This window comes from Chelonia mydas, chromosome 22 (genome assembly GCF_015237465.2).
Source record: "Chelonia mydas isolate rCheMyd1 chromosome 22, rCheMyd1.pri.v2, whole genome shotgun sequence".
Lineage (NCBI taxonomy): Eukaryota > Metazoa > Chordata > Testudines > Cheloniidae > Chelonia > Chelonia mydas.
The window spans coordinates 10,327,325-10,348,742 of record NC_051262.2 but is presented as its reverse complement, the minus strand read 5'-3'; the positions used below and the strand labels follow the sequence as shown (position 1 = coordinate 10,348,742).

At 43.4% G+C, this 21,418-nt stretch overlaps 1 protein-coding gene across 1 annotated transcript in view; it reads right to left on the bottom strand.

Moving 5' to 3' along the window:
- LOC122463515 overlaps window positions 1–21,418 on the bottom strand; it is a 103,783-nt gene that overhangs the window by 19,614 nt on the left and 62,751 nt on the right. The gene's annotated exons all lie outside the window — the stretch shown is intronic.

Genomic DNA, 21,418 nt, shown 5'->3' with positions numbered 1-21,418 from the left:
TGATTATGCAGTGTCAGCCTCACTCCTTCGGATGGAAAATCTCCAGCCATTCTCACCTTTAGCCCGAATATAAAACGGATGCACAAAAGAAACGTGCTACATCCCAATGGACAGAATCTCAGGGATGGGGCAAAGACAAGCATAATCATCCGGGAAGACTTCCCTTTATATTTCCAGGCATGTCCCAACTCTCAAGAGATGTGAAAAATGGGGTCCAGGTTTCCTCTTAAGGATGGTCGAGTCTCAGAAGGTTTGAAAATTCTGTTGGGTTTGGATGGATGTTATTCTGTAATATAAAAGAACCCATGGAAGCTCCTGCTAGCCCAGTAGTTCTCAAACTGTGGGTTGTGACCCCAAAGTGGGTCATGACCCCGTTTTAATGGGGTCACCAGGGCTGGCATTAGACTTGCTGGGGCCCCGGGCTGAAGCCCAAGCCCCACCGCCCAGGGCTAAAGCCGAAGCCAGAAGGTGGCTGGGTTCAGGTTACAGGCCCCCTGCCTGGAGCTGAAGCCCTTGGGCTTTGGCTTTGCCCCCTGCACCCAGGGCAGTGTGGCTTGGGCTTTGGCCCTCTCACCCAGGGCAGCGGGGCTCAGGCTTTGGTCCCCTCTCCTGGGATCGTGTAATAATTTTCATTGTCAGAAGGGGGTCGCAGTGCAATGAAGTTTGAGAACCCCTGTAGCCCATCCCTTTCCAACAAGGCTTCAGCTCCCACCCACTTTCACCCCTCCTCTTGTAGCCTCAAGCAACCCTGGGTCTCATTTCCACCTTCCCAAAAGCATCTCTGACTTTCCCTACAGTCTGGGCTTCTTCTAGGGTCCCGGGTACAAACAAGTTTTGGAGCAGGATTCATTAATATATGTTTGGGTCAAGGTGCCTACACTGTCCATTCCTATCTTGTCTAGGGAGCTATGGAACGGGATGCAGAACCGTAGACTGCATTGTGAACCAGAGCTAATGAGACCCTACAGCAGAGGCACCCAGCAGAAGGTCATGCTACGCTATATAAAAGATAGGAGGGGGAGAGCTGACATTCAAAGTGGGAGGTGGAATTCCCAGGCAGACAGGCATGTTACAGGCCTCACACCAGTGCACTGGTGAGGGGCTGGAACTGGATAGAGGGGATAGTGAGGATGACTCAAGTATGTTTTTAGGGTGGAGGGACTCTGCTTGGGGTTACTGAACTGATTCCCAACCTCACAAAAGAATCCACTTCGGACTGATTCAAAGAAAGGCCTGAACTGATTTTAGTCCTAAGTATTTCCAGCCTCTCACTTCCACATACAAGACACCACATTTTTCATTGATATGACGGTCCACACACCATCCAAATTTTGCTCCCCAACCTCTCCAGACATGTTGCAGCTACACATCTTGCTGCCACTAAACCAGGCTTACCCTCTTGGCGCACACACTCTTCATTGCAAGACCCAGCACAGAGGCTAATGGATTCCATGGAAGATCCAAATGTATTTACAGGGCACCTGGAGAGGAGGTCGCATTCAGAGTTATTGGATTTGGGTGCATTCCCACTGAAAGCCATGCCCTCTGTAATTACTTTGATTTTAAACACAAACGCTCATTGACTTAATTCACCAACCTCAAAGGGCTTTACAATAATGGGCAAGAATTGTTATCCTTTTTGACTGGAGCTGGCTGAAAATAAACAGACTCCCCCCCCGGACATTTTCTGAGCAGCTCTGTTTTTTAGAGATGAGGTAACTGATGACTTGTTCAAAGGTTAGACAGCAGGCCATGGGCAGAAGCAGGTACAGAACCCAGATCTCCTGACTCCTATTCCAGTGTTTTATCCACTGGTCTATACTGCCTCTCAATTTTCAGGGATAAGTAAAGTTTCTTGGACTTTCAAGTAAACTGATTTGTGGGTGAAACTGTGGTACTTAGAAGACGAAATGGCATTACCTGCACATGCAATTATTTACACAGAATGGAGGACATCCTTTAATAACTTGGCCCTAACTACTCATCCAGCTATCGCATTTAATATATCCTTTGGTACAGGCATGGTTTTATCAATGGGGTATCAGTGAGGAAGATCTGATAAAGCACAGCTCAGATGTTTTAGTTATCCTTTGCCTTATCCATCTTATCAGAATCCTGAGAGGATGTTGTACTTATCAGCCCTTGCCCTATTTAGAATCAAGTTGTTAATGAATCCAGGCTATCTCCTATGGATCTCAATCCACTTCTGTTTCACCTCCTCTAGTGCTGGAGGAAAGATATAGATGAAGTGGGCTGTAGCTCACGAGAGCTTATGCTCAAATAAATTGGTTAGTCTCTAAGGTGCCACAAGTCCTCCTTTTCTTTTAGCAGACAAATTATTTCCTTCTGGTTGAGAGCCAGTTTCAACAATACTGCAATCTCCTTTCCTACCCAGGCCTCAATCTTTCTTCCTCCCTGACGTTTGCATGGCCTGTTCTGCTAAATTCCTTGCCTGTGCCAGTGTTCCATTTGCTTGCATGTGACTCAGTGCATGAAGTTTCATTCACCATCTAGATGCCTGTTATTAAACTTCACATATTTAAATGGGATTGGGTGACAGGTGAATCCTTGATTCATAGGCAGTTTGTTCACAAAGCACTTTGATTAATCTAATCTTGATCCAACACTTAACGGGAACAAATATCTTTTCTAAAAATCAGCATTAAAATCAAATCTTTTTTTTAGTATATCAGTGTAACAGAGTGAAATTAAACCCAAGGAATATATACATACACAAATCAGTAACAGAGACAGTCCCATACCTAAAAGCTAGATCTAAACACCCTCTGAACTCTGGGAAAGTCTAGATCCAAATGTAACCAGTGCCACCTGATCTCATCTATATACAGTTCTCTAAAGTGACAAGGTTCAGTGACAGTCCCACCCACACTTATCAGCCTGCCAAGGTGTGAATATGGGATACAATATGTGGCAAAGACCTACGATGAAGGGGACACACAAATTATCAATGCAGGAATCATTGCTTTAGTGTAAAGACATTGTGAAATCCATGAGGGATTTCACTATTGCTGTTGATTTTATGTGGAAAGTGCTCAGAAACTAAAGTGATGATCAGTAGTGCAAAACCTTAAAACAGATACTTCTGAGGGCATTCTGTGCCAAAAAATAAAAAATTCTGCACCAACAAATTAAAAATTCTGTGCACAATATTTTAAAATTCTGCAAAATTCTGCAAGTTTTATTTATCAATAAATAAATGCAGAGGCTCCAGCATGGCAGGGGGGAACACAGGCCATAGGCTGCACGAAGGTGGGAGATCATCCACCCCAGACATGGACTCAGCAGTGAGGCTGCATCTGACCCTGACACAGCACAAGGTCTGGGCCTGCCCCAGAAACACTCTGGGGCTTTGCCCCTCTGCACCAGGTGTACCAGGTGAGGGGCAGGCAGGCTCATCCAGGCAGTATCCAAGTGAGAAGGGGCTCAGTGTGGAGTGAGAGGGTTCTGTGTGGGACAATCTGGGTGCAGGCAGCTCAGTGAGGGGTCTGGATGCAGAGAGGCTCATTGGTGAGGGTTTCCAGGTGCAGGGGCAATGGGATTCTCCAGGTGGGGCTTCCAGATGAAGGTGGTTGGGGCTCAGTGGAGAGGTCTGGGTGTGCCGCTTTCAGTGGGGGGGGGGTCTGGGTACTGAGGGACTGGGGCTTGGTGGCATGGGGGTCTGGGTGCAGCTAGTTGGGGGTCAGTGGTGCGGATGTCTGGATGTGGGGGCTCAATTTGGTGCGGAGGGATGGGGCTTGTTATGGTGGGGGTTTAAGTGCTGGGAGCTCAGTGGGGGGTGGTCTGGGGTGCAGGGGTGGGGGTCCAGAGGCATGGGGGATCCAGATGCAGGGGCTGAGGTTCAGTGGGGTAGGGTTTGGGTATGGAAGGCTAGGGGGGTTCTGGATGTACCAGGTGAGGCTTGGCAGGGGTGTCTGAGTATGGAAGGTCCAGATGCATGGGGGTTGGGAGTATGGGAGAGCAGCTCCCTATACAGTGACCCCTCTCCCCCGCCGCTGAGGAGTGATGGGGGCAGGAAGCAAGGGAGGATGATGAGCTTCCTGAAGCTGGGGAAGGTTTCGGGGGGTGGGTCTGACACAGCCCCAGTCACTCTTGCAGGGGAAGAGCATGTCCCATCCTCTCCTGCCTCCAGCCCAGCTGGGAGTAGCAGCTGATCCCCGCTCAGGGTAGGAGGCACTGGTTGGGGTGTCTCCAGCCCCGTGGTGATTTACCTCTCCACCGGCTGCTCTGGGTGCCTGAAACGTTGTACCTGCACTTCTAGGGAGTGGTGTGTGACTTCTCTTGCAGCTTCCCTTTGCTTTCCTGTCAGAAAGTCATTTTTCTTCAGCGAAGCCAAAGAAATCTGCAGGGACATGAATTCTGTGCACGCGCAGTAGAGCAGAATTCCCCCCATGAGTAGTTAAACAGATTAGATAAAGATGCCAATATCTAGCATCTCGCATTCATGATTACTGATGTACATAAGTGTCCATAATAAAAGTGAAGGGACACCAAACTGGTGTGCAACTTCACTCACTTTAGATCTAAAAAGAATGATGTCCCTTGAAATGAGCAACACTTGAAAGGTACAATCATAGTGTGCCAGAGAGCAAAATCTGACCGTCTGTATATTGTAGATGCCATAGTATACAGGTGCAAAACTCACTTTTTCCTTGGGTGTTTGGGGTGGGGAAGGATATTTAGTGTTGTTGATGGTGATTTTATGGTTGTTATAACTTGAGGAGGTAGTGTGGCCTACTAGATCTGGCACTGGCATGGGACTCAGGAGACCTGCATTCAATTCCTTGCCCTGCCACTGCTTTGCTTGGTGACCTTGGGCAAATCACTTCCCTCTTTGTGCCTAAGTTTCCCCAGCTGTATTGTGGGGATAATGATACTGAGCTCCTCTGGTAAGCACTTTGAGATCTATGGATGAAAAGTGCTATATAAGAGCTAGGTATTATTAGTATTAATTATTATTTGGGGGAGTTGTTTGTTAGTTATTTATGAATATGAAAGTCTATAAGTATTTATAAACCTTTAAAGATGATTTTAAAGGTCATAAAAACATAATGGCCATACTGGGTCAGACCAAAAGGTACATCTAGTCCAGTATCCTGTTTTCTGACAGTGGCCAATGCCCTGTGCTTCAGAGGGAATGAATAGAACAGGTAATCATAAAGTGATCCATTCCCGGTTGCCCATTCCCAGCTTCTAGCAAACAGAGGCGAGGGACACCATCCCTGTCCAATTCTGCAAGCTTTACTCAAGCTCAATATGCAAAGAATCAGGCTCTACACGTTTATACATGCATTTGTATTTTGCAAAGCGTAAAGCACTTAAGCCCTAGAAAATAATCTAAATAAATAAATATATATACTATCAACAGAACATTCTGTAATTGCTATGGCTACAAATGAATAACCGAACAAGAGGAATATGAAATAAAAACTAAAATGAATGTTCATTAAATTAAGGTACTAAAATATGTCACAATGCTCCTGGCTAGCTGTGTGATGCTACATAACAGAAAACAATTCCTTCCAGTTCCTGGCTGTGATCAAATGAAGTAGGGACTGAGGCTATAGCCTTGTGACTGCGATAGTACAATGTCGACCTCACTCTGCCAGGAATTGGAGTCTGACGGTAGGAGTCCCAATTCAAGACAGCACTTAAACGCACGCTCGGCTTTACTTATATTTAGATGCAGTCTTGAATCCGTGCCTGAGTCACTTCTTATAGAACTCAATTAACTATCAAAAGATAACAGCTTTTATTCACTGTCATCCTTAGCAAAAGTCAAACTGGGAATTTAGAAACAAAAAGGTCTTGTATACTCCTTGATCCACCAAACTCCTGCTAAATGTACTTTAAACCACCTGGAAGTGGACAGAGCACAGTTAGCTGACTTAGAATCTTGGCACCGTCAGAGTTTTTCATTTAATTGCAACTTTGTCTCTGTTTGCATTTAACAGGTGGGTAGACTGGTTCTGAGCAACTGCTCAACAATATTGAGCATAAATCAAATTAAAAGGTGTTTGCCCCCATTAGAAAAGTAGGTGAAAGGTCCTACGTAGCATGTCAGGTAGGATGGATTTTCCCACCACAGCTACACCAAGCTGTAAAGAGCAAGGTAAAATACTCTCACATACAGGGGCACGTACAGCCTTGGTGAAGTGTATATAACTGTTCTGAAGTCAAACAGGCTCAGCTCCATTAGATCATAGCTGGAGTTTCCCCAGACAGTCCTGCATTTAGACGCATGCTTTGGGGATGGTGCTCGATGGATTGCAAGAATTTCTCCCCAGCTCTGTCTCACTTTCTTTTCCCTCTTTATACCCCTCCTCTCCTTGTCTCCACCATTACACACATACCTGTCTGTATCTAGAGGCTATAAATCACTGTACCCTCCCCTTTCCCTGGAAGGAGGTTTCTTTATTGTAGAGTTTATTCTTTACTGTGACATTTTTCTAGTCTTAGTGCATGTCCAAATCCTGAGGTCCTTACTATACTTTTACTCAGTCCTTTACTCAAGGACACTCTTACTGAAGTCAATGGGAATCACCCTGCTAGCATAGGTGCAGGGTGTTTAAAATCTGTAGTGGACAACCAAAGAGCCTACATTTGCAAAAGCTGTGAGAAGGCGCATTGTGAACGTAACACACTGACGATCCCCAGCCAATTGCCCCATTCCATGAAAACCTACTACGTAAAAGGGTTTAGTAGCCATGCGCTTTATCATTTAAAATTGTTTGTCACCCACCAGGGAATCACTAACCATATTTCTGCCTGCAGAAACCTTAAGTGGGGCTCAGGGATAGGAATAAGAATGTTTCACCCTTCTATAGCCTCCAGGCCTTGGAATTCAAAGCCCTGTACAAATTTTGGTCAACTAAACCTTACAACCCACCTGCGAATCCTGCAAATATTATTACAGATGGGAACACCGACGTTCAGAGAGGTCCTTCTGTGCCAGAGTCCTGGTTCTTGGCTGGAAGCTTTTGCCAACTGTGAACCAGTACTTTGGCATTCACCCTTCAGCTCTTGCATGCGGTGACGGAGCACTTTGGCACGCACCCACAAGCTGTGAGCCAGCATTCTGGAATTCTAATCTGGACGCACTCACAATTTCTGTGCTAGTGAACTGGCATTTTCATCCAGCAGAAACTTGCAGGTGAGATTGCAACAGCTGACGGCGATGGAAACAATTACCCATCTCTGTGAACAACCTACATGGGACTAACTGACTCATTCTTAACCGCCTTCCAGTACAGGTCATGCAGATTGTAAACATCTGGCCACACACACCTTACAGCTCTCCAGTAAAGGTCATGCAGCCAGTCCAACAACTGGTCAATTATTGGTTCACTGGCTGCTTACAGTCTCAGGACCATGATGAAAGCTCCGGTACAGTAGCCCTATAGGCAAAAGAAGCATTTTTGCCAAAGTAACCATTTTGATTATTGCGCTTTCAATATCAACTCAGGAAATAAGTATTGTCCAGCAAAGGATTGACTTTCGATGGGTCCTAGAGATACTTTTGGTGACTGTGGTCACTGCTATATTCAGAGACCCAAATATAGATACAGAGGGCAAATCTGCATTTGGAAACCATTTCTTCAAATAGATTGCCATTCATAATCAATTATGGATGGGATTTTCAAAAGCATTTAAGTGTTTCTTAAGTGACTTAGGAGCACATATCCCGCTGACTTTCAACAGGACTTGTGTTCTAAAGTCATCAAGCTTTTTGAAAATCCCACCTTGTGCTGTTTGTTAAGAATATTGCTGACATATTATGACTGATATGGATTAATGGGTCTCCTTCCTTAACTCTGTGGACTCGTGTTCACCACAGAATTAACTGTTGCCCTAAATTCAAATCCCATCCAAACACAAATGCCCATAACTCGAGTGTTGTGATGCCGTTAACTCGAGCTGGCTGGCCTGACAGGAGGTATAAAGCTTGAGCGACCGCAACTCATCAGCCGCTAACACAACCACACTGTGCAGCTTGAGTGTTATTTCACAGTGTGGCCACTCTACTCGAGTGTAAGATAATTCTGCAGTCTCTACATCTTTGACCTTTCATTTTGGGGGGAAGAAGGGGGGACAATACTGCTTATTCTATCTTGGTATTTCTACGAACGTGGCCATTATCATCATGGCATGTGTGAACCGTACTGACATTTTGCTTCATTAGCAGTATATTTTATCATTTACATTTGGTACAGCTTGTTCACCATTAAGAAGTCTATATTTACCAGTCGCTCCCATAGCATTACATGTCAGGTATTACTCTCTACATAAGAGTAGAAGAAATCTGCAATATTGCAAACATCACTGTGTGGGAACCTTGATAAATGTTGACTTTGTAATGGCTCCTATTTTAGGAAAGGTGCAGAATGATACATTATTGTTAGCAGCAAGACTTTGAATTTCACATTATTGGAAAGATGTGACTTCTCCTCCTAAGGAATTGTGGTATAGTAAAATATGGTCTATCCTTGTAATGGAAAAGCTTCCACACCAAGTATGTACTCAAGAGAAGCACCAAAAAGTAGATGAATATTTAGAAATTTGATCACCCTTGTAAGAGTACTTGGAGGAGAAAGGCTGCTCTTTAGCCAAGTTCTTCGAATATTAATCTGATTTTGAGTAAGTTATAAGTAAGGTACAGTGTGTTATGTTAACATTTTATTGTAACTTTGCCTTAATAAAAAGTTTTAAATAATAAAAATAATGTTTGTTGGCATTCAAAGTACAATTAAATGTCTTACTATCATTAGCATGTATCCTAATATTCCTAAGCAGAAAGTCCTTCGTCCTTAAGAAATAAATTAGAGCGCAGGGTGAAATTTTTCACATTTGTAAACAAACAAACAAAAAAAATTCCAGTTTTTTTATTTGGAGAGGAGGAAACAATTCTCTCAAAATTTTCGTCAAAGTTTTTAACTTGTAAAAGAGCTGGTTACAATTTTTCTAATTTAGGTGGGTAAAAAATGAAGAAGAAACAAAAACTCCTGAACATCTCTAGTAGACTCAATGGGCCAAGTTCTCCCTTTAATAGGGTGACCAGATGTCCCAATTTTATAGGGACAGTCGAGATTTTTGGGTCTTTTTCTTATATAGGGTCCTATTACCCCCCACCCCCGTCCGAGTTTTTTACACTTGCTGTCTGGTCACCCTATCTTTTAGCTACATACATGAAGCTTCACTGATGTCAGTGTGACACCCACAGTACACCTGCTGAAGGAATCAAAACATCCCAAAGAAACAAGGGACTTCCACAGTCCTGGGGGATAAAACTACCCTTTTAACACCACAATAATTTTCAGTGCACAAGACTCTTCTTCTCCAACTCTCTCAAAAACAAATGTATTACATTAAGTGCATATATGCATTACATGTAATTTAAAGCTTTTAAAGAGCCACTGTCAAGGTATTATTCATATTTACACATTCTTTCGCCCATCTCCCTTACTGTTATTTATAGACCTGGTTGAATTTGTTCCACCTTCAACATTTTAATGAAATTTAGGGGAACAAAATAAGGACAAACTTTGATTCAATTTTTCTGAAATCTCCCATCAACATTTTTTAACTAACTTAGAGCTGGTTGAATTTTTTGGTTCTCAAAATTTTAATGAAATTTCAAACCAAAATAAAAAAAAAGGGCAGGGGGCAAGAAGGAGAGACGTGTGCGATTTTGCGTCCTTTTATTGACTAACTCTATTATTTATTAGAACCCCCGGGAAACTTGAAACGAAAATATTTTTTCCTTACTTCTTGTCATCTGACAGCTGTTCAATACCCTTTTTGAAATGAGTTGATAGTATCAAGCCAGTTCCCTGTAGACAGGTACGCATCGCAGAAAAAAGTCACAATTCTAACTCAACTGACCACCTCAGCACAGATCCCTGTGGTTGACTAGGCCACTGTTGCCAATTTAATGCAGCAGCCTAATGTGTCGCACCACAGCGCCTCATGATCCCTACCCCACACCAGTTTCCTCATCTCACCTATTCCCTTCCTCTGCTCCACCACTCCCATTCCAGTGACCCAAATTCTCCTTCCCTCTCACCTTTTGTCCTCAGCCATACTCTACCGCCTCCCTTTTTCTACCTCATCTCCTCCTAATCTAGTGCCTGTGGCAGTAACTTATCCACCCTAATTGTTGATTGAACATAATAATTTTAAAACAGCAAAGATGAATGTACTTAAAAGTAATTTCAAAAAGAAAAAAAAACCAACCAGAGGAGTATATATCCAATAAAGGGAGTAAGACAATCTTGAACCGAGCCCTTAGACTGCAAGCTCCTTGGGCAAGTACAACGTCTTATTGGTCTATGCAGCGCCTTGCACTCTTCACGCTTAGGCTATGTTTAACTGCAATCAGAGATGGGACTGCAGCATGTGTAGACATAGCTGGATCCAAGCTAGCTGGGGTAATGCCAATAAACTAGAGGTAAAGCTGCAGCAGCACAATCTAGCTACTGAAGTACAGACACCGGGTCCAGGGTGCACCTGCACTCTCCTGGCTTCACTAGTATTGAGCTACCTACATCACAGCCAGCTCCGGCATGTCTACAGCTCGGACTGCAGTAAAGACATCCCCTTAGAAAACAACAATGGATACCAAATTATGCTGTCCCCACTAGAGGTGGGAGATTCCACGGTGGGGCTGGGGTACGTTGGCAGGGATGGGGCGGGGGGAGCTTTCTCTAGGGCTGCTCATGCTGACTCTGGATAAACAGTGGACTTCATTCTCCAGAGTTACCAGTTCATCACGTTTTCCCAGCACTAAATTCTATTGTAAACACAAAAATTGGATCATTTCCCTTTGAGAGGAGAATCACACAAGCATCTAGAAAGAAAGTGACTAGTCAATAAAAGAAAGAATCTGAAAAACCCAGTCAGCTTCATTTGGTTGTAGGAAAAACAAATATTGTTTAAAAAAAAATCACTGTTTTTAGGGAAGACATTTCTATGGTCTGCACCTTGTTTTGATACACATTGACCGTACTTTCTTTGGCTGCTAAATGCACCACAGGCAGCTATGGAGGAAGTGGTGAAGAGACACATTGCCATCAATTTTCCTCATTCTTCTTGCATTTTGTGCAATACGAGCAAGGTAACTATTCAAACAAATAGCTCCAGAAAGGAGAAAGCGGAAATTGAAAGAATCAAGAAAAGTTCCCTTGTTACTGCCTTACCTTTGTGCCTAGCTGTTTTCCCCACAAAATAACCTCCCAGGACAGCAACCCCCCCAGTGAAGGTTCTTTCCAAAACATAAGTGCCTTTGCAAGACATTTTCATGCTTCATTTCCTTTTTCTTTTCTTTTCTCTTTCTAATTTATATTTTTGACCCCCGCCCAAATAAAGGAACCTCCCCATAAATAACAAATCAATGGAAAGAGAGGGAAAGCAAAGGGGACAGGGAGGGGAAAGGAAAATCATACCTAGGTTTCCTTACACTAGGAATTAAACTGAAGATTTCTAAAAAGTCAGACCAAATCTTTTCAAATTTGTCTGAGGTCCCACTTCTTCAAAGCATTACGCACTCCTTAGCTGCCAGGTTAGTCAGGTCGCTGTGTCAAGCTTCAATCCCTGGAGGCAATCGGCTCCTCCATCTAAGCAATACAAGTCGGTTGGCTACAAGCACTCACCTAGAGAACCAAGCTTTCTTTGGGTTAGAGAATTTCCAAGATGATGGGAAATATTCCAAAAGACAGTTCTGGGAAGTAATTTTTAAAGACCAGCTGTAGCCTGTTATGACTTCCTGGCCAAAAGACCCTCCCTAATTTAGATTGCATGTGCCAGGCCTACAACAAAGACGTGTGTATAACCATCAATCCTAGCCAATGTGGAAGTTCCTTGGAAAACGTTAAAAACTCCACTATTGATCTATGATTAAGGTTGATTCATGTTTCATTTCTTTTCTTGCTAGGTTTCCCTTGCATGTCCTTTATGAACAGGGCTACCAATTTATTAGGTACAGAATGACTGGCTCAGGAGTTGGTAATAGGCCTTGGAGACTTTCCCTCTAGTTCACTAGTTGAATTAACACAACACTAGGTTTTGAAAAGTGTTGTCATCCGGTGACTGCTTGGTGGCCTGTGTGAAATGAGTCGGTGAATCTCAGCCCATCCGGCAGTGAACAAATGTCCGCATCACAAAGATCACCACTGCAGTTGACACAAACTAACAGCTTGCTGCTGCAGTAATCTAAGCAGAGGCACCAAGGACTGAAGGAGGCAGAGAGAGCAGACTCCTCCCTCACACTCAGCTGAAGCCCCTCCAGCTCAAGACTAAAGGACACTAATGGACAGGCAGCTGTATCTTTTGTCCATGCTGTTATTTGTTATATGGATGCACAAAAGCACCTAGTCACACCTGCAATAAATTTGTTCCAAAATCCAGAAGGGCTGGGTCAAATCCTTTTGTAAAATTACAATGTATCCCGCACTGAAACCCCTCATTGATATCAAAGGGAGTTGTTTGCCTGGAACAGGAACAGAATATGGCCCACTACTTGCAGCTGGGAAGTAAGATCTCTTTGCCTAATGATTCCCCACCCACATTTAACTAACACTGATGATCTTTCTTGTGTGTCTAGTGCAGCCTCATATTAACCTTGCTCTTTCTATGGTAGGCTAGGCTATGTCTGACCTTTGTACTGGTGAGGGGGGACAGAGGGTGCAAGAAGCCTGCTTGTTGTGCTCCACCCAGGAGTCCTTGTGCTCTCCTGAGCACAGGGTCGGCTTCCTGCTAGGCCCCTTTTGTTTACAAGCCACTCCAAACAGGGCGAAATGGGCGGAAGAGGGCCAAGGGTTAAGGTAAAAGGGAGGGACAAGGCAACATCTCCCCATACTCTGTTAAAAGGGTGATTTTTGCCACCCCTAGTTTAAGGGAGCAGTGCCTCCAAGCAGCTCCCCCTCCTCCTTGACTGGTACAATGAGAGCTCCCTCTTCTGTTTCAATCTGTCTCCACCACTGACACACCAGCCAGTCGAGCTGGCTGGCTGCAGTGTGGGGACACTGCCTTGCTCCAAGGGATGGTGCTTAGGTAAGCTGCTCTTGCTCTGAGCTGCAATACATCTCCCTGGGCACACAACACATCCTGGTTCTCCCCATGGAGTGCTGTCACTTGACACAACCCTCCAGGATGGGCTTCACAACACCAAACTGGTCTTTTCTTTTTAGTTTTGGTTTCAGACAGAATCCTCCATGCAGTCTGCCTTTAAGGAAAAACGTCTCTTAATAATCAGGAGTGAGCCTGCAGCAACACGCCAGAGCCAGGCACCCATCCCAGATCAGGTGTCTGAAATCAGAGCTTTGTGGCTCAGACCCACTGCTACTGTTAAGGCAATGAATGAATGAAAACTGGGGTTGTTGTTTAACTCCTGCCCCCCCTGCTGACTCCCACAGAGAGGGAAGCAGGACACCTGTAAACAGCGGCTTGCGAAACCACATAAAAACACAGATCCATTCACAAGGCCACACAGATGTCTGCTGATCTCTGTATGACACAACAACACTATTGTTAGGGATGCAGGTCCCGATTCAGCAAGATACTTAAGCACATAAGTATCCCACTGAAACCTAAAGGACTATTCATATGTTTAAAGTAAAGCACACGCCTTGCTGAGACTCCAGTTCAGCAAAGCATCTAAGCAGATAGAATCGAAGAATTGTGGGGCTGGAAGGGACCTTGAGGAGTCATCTAGTCCACCCCCTTGCACTGAGGTAGGACCAAGTAAACCTAGATCATCCCTGACAGGTGTTTGTTCAACCTGTTCTTAGAAACCTCCAGTGACGGGGATTCCCAGCCTCCCTTGGAAGCTTGTTCCAGAGCTTAACTACCCTTACAGTGAGAAAGTTTTTCCTGATATCTAACCTAAATCTCTCTTCCTGCAGATTAAGTCCATTACTTCCTGCCCTAATTTCAGTGGACATGGAGAACAATTGACCAAAGTCCTCCTTATAACAGCCCTTAACATATTTGAAGACTTATCAGGTCCTACCTCAGCCTGCTTTTCTCAAGACTAAACATGCCCAATTCTTTTAAAGTTTTTCTAAACCTTTTACAATTTTTGTTGCTCTCCTCTAGACTCTCTGCAATTTGTCCACATATTTCCAAAAGTGTGGTGCCCAGAACTGGACACACTACTCCAGATGAGGCTTCACCAGTGCCAAGTAGAGCAGGACAATTACTTCCAATGTCTTACGTACAGACACTTCTGCTAATACACCCCAGAATATTAGCCTTTTTTTCAACTGCATCACATTGTTGACTCATATTCAATTTGTGATCCACAATAACCCCCAGATCCTTTTCAGCAGTACTACCGCCGAGCCAGTTATTCCCCATTTTGTAACTGTGCATTTGATTTTTTCCTTCCTAAGTGAAGTACTTTGCACTTGGCTCTATTGAATTTCATTTTGTTGAATTCAGACCAATTCTCCAATTTGTCAAGGTCATTTGAATTCTAATCCTATCCTCCAAAATGCTTGCAATCCCTTTCAGCTTGATGTCATCTGCAAATTTTATAAACATACTCTCCACTGCATTATCCAACTCACTAATGAAAATGTTGAATAGCACCAGACCCAGGACTGACCCCATTACATATGCCCTTCCAGTCTGACAGCGAACCTTTGATAACTACTCTTTGAGTACAGTCTTTTAACCAGTTGTGCACCTGCCTTACAGTAATTTCTCCTAGACAGCATTTCCCTAGTTTACTTTTAAGAACTTCATGTGAAAAGCCCTACTAAAATCAAGATATATCACATCTACTACTTCCCCCTTATCCACTAGGCCAGTAACCATGGCAAAGGAAGAAGTAGGTTTTTTTGACACGATTTGTTCTTGACAAATCAGTGCTGGCTATTCCTTATAACCCTATTATTCTCTAGGTGCTTACACATTGATTGTTTAACATGCTTAAGGCCATCCCTATTCAGCACAACACTTAAGCATATGTTGAAAGTTAAGCATCTGCTTAGGTCCCATTTAAATCCATGGAACATATACTGATGCCTAAAGCTAAGCACATGGTTAAATGCTTTGCAGATTAGGGACAGAGTGCAGAGCTGGGCTGGCATTGCAGACAACCATCAAATCCATTAGATCCTAGGTTTGAACCGCAAACACTTTCACCAATGTCTCCCATCTCTCCTCCACCTCCAAGACAACTGAATGTCCCTTCTATCACTGCTAACCTACACTTCCTGGATCCCAGTAGGATCACTGCTAACGTAATGTGTCATTATCCACCTGTTGAACTGTGTCATAATGCTAGATCGTGAGCTCTCTGGGGCAGGGATTGTCTTTGCTTTACTCCTGTGTACAGCTCCATGCACAATGGGTCTTCTAGGTGTTACCACGATATAAATACATAACAACAAAACAAGGGTGTCAACTGGTTTTAATAGGAATTGCACAAGGGCATAGATGAGGTAAGAATTTGGCCCACACATTTCAATACAGGAGAAAAACAAAACAAAATGTAATAATTAGAAAGGCTGGATTATTATTTTCCTAGACAGATGTTTAGAATTTAGAGGAAACATCTATTAATTTCCTTTTTTACATGCTACGGTGATGGGAGCTACATAGATGGATTAGATTAATTCCCCTCCAGAAGGCAACAATATTAAGTTTGCTTAAATAATCAGCCTACATTTACTGACAGCGTTCCTCTAATTTTGTGTACACATTTAAAAAAAATAAACTCAAACATTTTGAAGTTTGAGTCTCTATCATTTGGGGCTGCTGATGGGGAAGGAAGATTTGTATCAGTGATTATCTGTTAGTTCTTGAGTAACCATGGGGTATTTGTGAAAAGGTTCAAGAATTCCAAAAGATTCACTGATTTTAAAACATGAAGGGCTTATTCAGATTCAGATTCATGCCAGGAAATGAATAATTCACTATGCTACACACCATCCTACCATTAAATAGCTATCTAGGGACTGGAAACAATACTATATGCTTTAGGAAACCAATCACTCAGCACAAATAATGAACATTTTGCAAGCAACCCAAAGGCTGAAGGCTACTCCAAATATTTCATGAATGACAAATATCTTAGTGGCCATTGGGGTTAGTTTGTGAGCTTGAAAACAGTTAAAATTTGGAATAAACATGATTCATAATCAATATATGGACTTATTATCTATTTGTATTGCCATAGCACAACAAGGCCACAATCAGGGATTAAACCCCCCATTGTGCTAGGTGTGGGATACACACGTAATGAAAAGACAGAATCCCTATAACTAGTCTCGGACATAATTTTATTGAAAATCACCACTACTACTTCTACAAGATAGATATTGCCCAAACAGCACAGAGATCACTCAAATACCGCTACGTGTAACAGGAGGGTGAACGTTTGGTTGGCACCTCTAAAGCAACATCCTCAACCCTAACCTCTTTCTATGTTATCTCATCTCAGCCTCATGGTGGCCTGGGGAACTAAATATGGATTCTTATAAGTTCTATAAAGGTAGCGTTGTTTCCTTTGTGATTCTAAGGATTATGTGGATTCCTTTTCTTGAACTGGAATAAAATTCTAATAGTAGTTGGCAGTGCAGATGGTCTGGCAGAATATGTTTCCTGCTTCACTAAAAGCTGGTCTATACACAGTTTTTGCACTGCTTTAACTATTTCGGTTGGAAATCTCAGTAGTTACAAGGTTACAAACCCATCATGCAGCTATGCCAATAGGGTTTATTCCTATAAATTTAAGGGAACAAAATATATGGGTCTAAGTCACCTTTAAGCCGCTATAATTGCAACTACAGTAGGGGGTGTCCCAGTGTAACTATTTCAATAATAAAACCACAGCTCCAAATGAAAGAGTTAAGATAGTACAAAAACCGCGGGTAAACTCAGTTTAAATGTTTTGGATGCTCTTTTGCTGTATGTCATGGCTAATCTGCAATTTTAACACCGATCCTCAGGCAGAAGGGTCACAATTTATAGACTACATTTCTTCCATCTCCTATTCTTTGCCTGCAGAACCTGCTAGGGTGGCACAGATAACATTCCAAACCATGAATAACCACTAAAAATCTTAGTCTGACCTTTATCTTTGCAAATCTGTGGATGTCACAATGTGCAAGGCCACCAAATCCTGATTTCCATCTACTAGGTCTTACTTGTTTCTGGATTACAACTCCGCGTCCCCTGCTCATTGTTCTTCCTGGCTCACAATTTCTATTTTGCAGGCCCATCCACACAGTTTTCATCCTATCATTTCCAAATTAGATATATTTGCCCTTGCATCCCCTAGTTCCCAACTCAATCAGATCCCTGGCTTCCATTTCCCAATTTGCAAGTACATTTTCCCCTCACCATTTCCAGTCCCAATTCTCTGTTTTTATGTCTATTTTGTTGTGTTTGTGTTTCCCAGGCTTCTAGTTCTCTAGTCCCTGGTGCGTATTTTAGCAATGTATAGGTTATTTCATTGCAGTGTACTAAATTACAGGTCTGGACTCACTGGAGATGTTGAACAGAGCATTACTTTTGTGAATGACATGTATTATGAAATCCCAGTTACTTATTTACATATGAAAGAGTTTATATTGTAGCTGTTCCCATTAAGGGCCCAATCCTGTCTCACTTAAATCAACAGCAGAACTGGGCCCTAAATAAAATTAGAATAAAAGCCTTTCCATTTATCCATTTGTATATTTATCTTGTGCCTCTGACCACATGATCCAAGGGCCAGTTGAATCATGCTGAAGACAGGGAATTAGGAAACATGAACCAGGAATCAGGAAGCTGGAAAAGGAATCTGGTTCAGTTTCAGAATATTAGTCATCATATTAAAGAGACTCGACCCCCATTTTATTTGGAATTTGCTCCTGGTTAATTACAGCATGGATTTGACCCTGCTTCTATAGAAATCAAGAAAAGTGATTCACTTTTGATTTCAATAGGACTACAACCTATATATTTTTAAAGGGTCAGTGTTAGTGATTTACATTAACAACTTTAATCTCCTATCATAATTCAAAACTCATGCTAGCAATTATGGCTCTCAGCAGCATACAGAACAGTTCAATTCAATAGTTTCCTGAATTATGCCATTTAAATGGCCCATTATTGAAATACTCAGCCTTACTGTAAGACCAGTTCAGTCCCGTTAGAAAGGAATGCATTTTTCCAAAAAATACAGTAAAAAGGAATTTCCCCCATATTTGATTTAATACTTTAATGAAATCTAGAATACGAGGGGGTGTGTGGAATGAGTCATTTCTCATATTCTGGCCTGGTTAGAAGTCATGTAAGCATTTTATACCTTTTCTCCTGGTTTCTATTTCCTCCACCAAATATCAGCAAACACAGACATTACCATTGCTTTTGAATGATGGGAAATGGAATTTATTTACCTGTATCTGGAAGTTCTTCAAGACGTGTGGTCCTCATGTCCATGACAGGACAAGGAGTAATGGTCTCAAGTTGCAGTGGGGGAGATTTAGGTTGGATATTAGGAAAAACGTTTTCACTAGGAATGTGTTACCTAGGGAGGTGGTGGAATCCCCTTCCTTAGAAGTTTTTAAGGTCAGGCTTGACAAAGCCCTGGCTGGGATGATTTAGTTGGGGATTGGTCCTGCTCTGGGCAGGAGGTTGGACTAGATGACCTCCAGAGGTCCCTTCCAACTCTGATATTCTATGATTCTATGATCTGTATCCCACACATGGGTATGCACGTGTGCCATGCTCTGGAGTCCAGACATTCTAACAAGCAGTGTCTGTTGGCCTGCAGATGCTCAGTAAATCTCCTCATGTTTCCGAACAAGGGCATAAAAGGCAGCGCGATCCGACGCCTCTCCGGTTCCTCTTCTTACCATGAATCCAATAGGATCCGAAGCAGAGGGGATGGAGGGCAGGTAGTGAAATACAGATGGGGACCACATATCTCAAAGGACTTCCAGTTATAGGTAAGTAAACTCCATTTCTTCTTTGAGTACTGGTCCCTATGTGTATTCCACATGTGGGTCGTTGTCAAGCACTGCTCAGACTGGAGGGTGATATGAGGAAGCCGGCAGCAAAGATGCTTTCAGTACTGTAATTCCCAATATTGCATCCATAGCAGAGGCCTGAACGAGTGTGTAAGCCTAGCAAACATGTGGATGGAGCTCCAGGTGGCTGCTCTGCCTATGTTTAGTATTGGAATATCCTGCAGGGATGCTGTAGAGGCGGCTTGTGCCCTTGTAAAGTGTTCCCTGACTCTGTCAGGACGAGGTATGTCTGTTAACCTGTTGCACTTGATGATGCACCCAGAAATCCACGTAGAGATTCTCTGAAAGGATACTGCTTGACCTCGTGACCTTTTGTTATGGCGAGAAAAAGTCTTGCTGATTTTCTGATAGGTTGGGTGCTTTGCAGGGCACAATTGACATACAGGGAATGAAGTCTTCTCTCTTTGGAAAAAGTGTGGGGTTTTGGAAGGAGGAACTTAGAATGAAGGCAAATGGATACCTTTTCCCTGTGACAAACCATGTAAAGAGGGTCTGCCTTGAGGGGTCCCAACTCGCTCACCCTCCTGGCCAATGCGATATCAACTAAGAATGCAACTTTCATGGACAGTTGTGACGGATCTTTCTCAGGAAGTGTGGTAGTTGGGGAATGGGAGGAAAGGCATACCTGAGATCGTTTGTCCATGACGAAAGGAGAGTGTCACCCTCGGAGCTGTGGCCCATAGCTCCTCTGGAAGTTTTCTGTTCATTTGGGACACAAAGAGATCCCATTGAGGTGTACTTCACTTAGTGAATATTTCTCCAGGACAGAGTCGTGAATCTCCCACTAATAGTCCATAGAGAAGTGCCTGCTGAGGTTGTCTGTTAAAAGAGATCTGAGCATCTGGAAGGTATGCAGCTTGGATAGTGGTGCAGTTTCTGGGGCACGCCTTCCTGATGGTTGGAGATGAGGCACTTTCTGAGACGCTGAAGTAGTATCATCCTTGGGGGTAATAATGTTCCTCAGGAGTGCTGGGCTGGAGATGATGGGAGACTGCGAGAGACTCCATATGTCCTGGTGTCTAGGGGGTTTTGCAGTTGGGACCAATGGTTCTAGCACACCTGAGGAGGTAGTATGGTCCTTGGACAAGCAAGCTGGTACCGACGATGAGTGTGGACCTGCACTGCTATATGGAACCGGTGGTGACGGTCCTTGTGTTTCGGAGCTGGCATCACCAATGGAACTGGCAGTTCTTTTCCCTCTAGCCTGGAGGTTTTCAGTGGTGCTGGTCCTTAGGATTGACGCGTGAAGGCTCAACTGCACGCGACAGGCTCAGGGAGGGATCGCGTCTTTTGTGGATGGTCCTGGATGGGGATCTGTCCTTGCAATTGTGAGTGTGCATGTACTCTCATAGAAAGCCCTTGGGCTTAGGAGCTGCAGACTCCGCTTCTAAGCTCATACTTGGGGTAGTGGGGGTGCTCCTCATCTGTTGAGGCCAATGAACAGGGGATCTCCCTGGCCTGAATCAGTATGGGGCTTATAGCCTTCTCCATAAGGTGTTTCCTTAGATGAAACTCAAGAGCAACAAATACTGCACTTTGCAGAGACATGCATCTCACCCAAGCAATAGAGGCAGTGTTTGTGATCCTCACTCACAGAGAAAGTGCAAGGCCAGGAGATACAATTCTTGAACACCGGGATTCTGGGCATAGGCCCAGACCATGGGCAGGCAGTCCCCAGTATGGGGGAAAATGAGGTATATTAATTATATTATAAAACTCTAGCTGTACTAATATAAAAGCTATGAAGTATAAAACTATTTACAAATCAAGTTACAGGTTCTATCAGAAAAACTGCAGAAATCTGCAGACATAGGATTCCAACTCTGGTCAGCAGTGGTATGAAGGAACTGAAGAGACATCAGCCCGCACTGCTTCTTATGCCCTCGGTCAGGAGCACGAGGAGACCTACTGAGCATGTGCAGACCAACGGACACTGCTTGTTAGAATTTCCAGACGTGGGTGCATGGCATGCGTGCATTCCTACGTGCAGAATAGAGGTATAAGAAGTTTCATAAATCTTCTCTCGGAGCATAAGGTATTTCACTTGGAGAGCTTGTGACTGATGCAAGATAAACACTTAAAAAAATTATCCTGTTCTGGTAACTGCACTTGCTTAGAAAGCCCTGGGCAGCAGCTGCTTTTCTTTTTTACAACCTCAAGTTAAAAATCAGAGCAAACACACCCAATCTACACCAAGAACAGAAAAGTCAAAGTACAAACTTTTAAAGGAGCACTTCCCCCCCCCCCCCCATGATATTACAATCCAGAGTTATTGACTGAATATATAGCACCTATCATGTTGGTACCTGAATGGCATAGCAATGTTATTTTTAGAGACCCCATGCAGATACTACATGTCAGATCACTTAAAGGAGTGTAAA